This window comes from Trichosurus vulpecula, chromosome 3 (assembly GCF_011100635.1).
Source record: "Trichosurus vulpecula isolate mTriVul1 chromosome 3, mTriVul1.pri, whole genome shotgun sequence".
In the NCBI taxonomy this organism is placed as follows: Eukaryota; Metazoa; Chordata; class Mammalia; order Diprotodontia; family Phalangeridae; genus Trichosurus; species Trichosurus vulpecula.
Genome location: NC_050575.1, coordinates 413,235,052 through 413,237,801, shown reverse-complemented (window position 1 = coordinate 413,237,801; position 2,750 = coordinate 413,235,052).

The following is a 2,750-nucleotide window of genomic DNA, read 5'->3' as shown; positions in this document are numbered from 1 at the left end:
GTCATCTCACAGTCTAGATCCTAAGTTCAGAATGGATCAGAGAGGGAATATTAAGGGTCATACTGTGAAAAAAAGAATAATCATAGCTAGCATTTTCTAGTGCCTTATGGTTTGCTAAGCACTTTACAAACATCCTGTTCCATCCTCATACCAATCCTGGGAAGTAAGTGCCATTGTTCCCTCCATTTACAGATTAATAAATTGAGGCAGACAAAGGTTAACTGACTTGCCTAGGGTCACACAGCTAGGAAGTATCTGAGGCCAGATTTGAACTCAGGTCCAGTGCTCTATTCACTGAACCACCTGGTACCTTGAATCTAGCAGACAATTACTGAGCCATGGGAAGTGATGAATATAAAGAACCAAAAAAAAGAAAGCATGGGAAGAATCAAATGAATTAATTGGAAGGGTTTCCAACCTCATTAGATCCATGGGATGCCAGGCCCACACACCTGATGTATTGTGCATTGCGCGACACCCTTTCCCCACAAATATCCTGAAGAAAAGCATTTTATTGAGTTAGATTTACTTAGGATGAGAAAAAGTAGATGCTTGATATATGCCTTCCAAATTAAATTCGATTGAAATGGTATCCTTCCAAGCTAGGGAAACAGATGAGCTTTTCAGGCCTGGAAGTAGATCCCAAATGGTACCAGGCTACACCAGACATCTCCAGAGTATACCTCCCAAAAGGCCCTGGGCTATCTCGCTCACCACAATGGACAGAATGGGACATCCTGGTGTAACAGCCCCTCAGCTACTGCTTCCCAACCTCCACTCTCATTAGTGAGCTGAGTTCCCGGAGAGCTACTAATCATTACAATTCATTTTTTTTGAGGGGGGCAGGCAGAGCAATTGGGATTAAGTGACTTGCCCAAGGTCACACAGCTAGTAAGTGTGTCAAGTATCTCAGGTCACATTTGAACTCAGGTCCTCCTGACTCCAGGGCCAACACTCTATTCACTGTGCTACCTAGCTGCCCCCAATCATTACAATTCTAAAGATTCTGGGGGTGTTTTGTTTGTTTTGGCCTTTCTTTGCAATCCCATTGCTTTGCACAGTGCCTGGTATACAGTAGGCACTTAATAAATGCTTGTTAACAAGACTGGACTTGACAACCTTGAAGGGATGAGGTTTCTAGCATTGCTTATCGTGAGCCCCAATCCATGAGCTTCTTATTGCCAATTAGTTAGCCAGGCAATTAGCTTTATTTTATAAAAAAGATTAGCCAGATAGTATGAAAAGTTGGATCAAACCAGTCCCCTCTTCCCTCTCCCCACAAAAGCCCTGGGGTTCACTGTTCCACAAATACTCAGAGGTCCAGGATCAGAGGGGTCTCACACTTAAGAGTACAGCAGTTCTGAGCCACACACATGGGAGACACCCAGCACAGGATCAAAGCCACAGTTCTTGAATCTCTCAGTAGCTATGACTTTCCTCTGAGGCCAGGGCTCATGCTTGCTGAGGCGGTGTCCTCACCGAGGTAGGCTATAGTTCTGTACCAGACCCAGCTTTGCGCTCTGGATCTGCTATGGATGCATTATCTTCTATTGATTCAATCACTCCAACAGTATGGGCCTTTAATCCTTCATCAGTAGAGTCCAGCCCCAAGGTTCTTATCTTTTTTGTGTTGTGGAGGTCTGGAGGGACCTTTGGCCCCTTCTCACAATAAGATTTTTAAGTACATAGAGTATGTAGGATTATAAAGGAAACCAGTTAGAATGAAATATAGTTACCAGATAATAAAGATAGCAAGTTCATAGACCCCAGGGAAAGAACCTCTCGGTCACTAAAGTGTGTGACTTACCAAAAGATGACATCCCCTGTCACATGCTCTTCAATGCCCCAGTCCCATTGCCTGCCCCTACCCAGCATCTGGAGGGCAGCTTAGCCAGCAGGGATGGGGCAGTGAAAAGACCATCTGATTGGTCAGATCATTCCCTCCCACCAACCTTGTGTATGGGAGGAACCCCTAGAAAACAACATTCAAATTCAAGACATGTTTTCCTAAAGAATTTAGTCCATGGGAATATGGGCATCACTTCTAAGAAGTCTTCCTAGATCTGCCAAGTCAGGAGTGATGTATCATTGACACCCAATGAATGGGATGCCTCTTCTTGGTACAACTCAGAGGCTCTTCCAATGGTGCCTTGGCATGAACCTGGATTCTGGCAGCTTCTCTCTAGTGGGAGGGATTTCTCCTCTATTGTCTCCTAGAAGGAATGGATTGTGACTTACATCAGAAGCATTTGACAGATATTCACATATGCTTGCTTATGACCTGTGATGAGATTGTCTGAGAGTACCTTAGAGATGGCAGCATCCAGGGCACCGATGGAGCTCCTGCAGAAGCACATGGCAGAAGCAGGCATTGGCTCAAGAGGGCAGTCTATGGACAATATCCCTAAATCTCAGCTTCCCGTGTAGTGTTGGGGAGATTTTGAAGATCCTAGGCAATATGATCCAGGAATTTTCCCCTCTAGCCGGAAAAGAGAATGTCCTCGGACAGCATCGGCTTTGGGGATTACCTGAAAGGTAAGCTCAAGTTCAAAGGTTGTCAATTGTTACAGTTTAGGGATCAGACTTTTTAGGCAGAGAAAAGGATCTCCTGGCACAACCTGCTTCTGAGAGAAAGGCCATCCACATGAGTCCTGCACTTGGAGGAGTAGTAAAAGAAATCTGCAACTTGTTGAAGCAAGAGATGGGGACTTCTCCTCCCTCTCTCTCCCCCACAACTGCATTTTTACAGT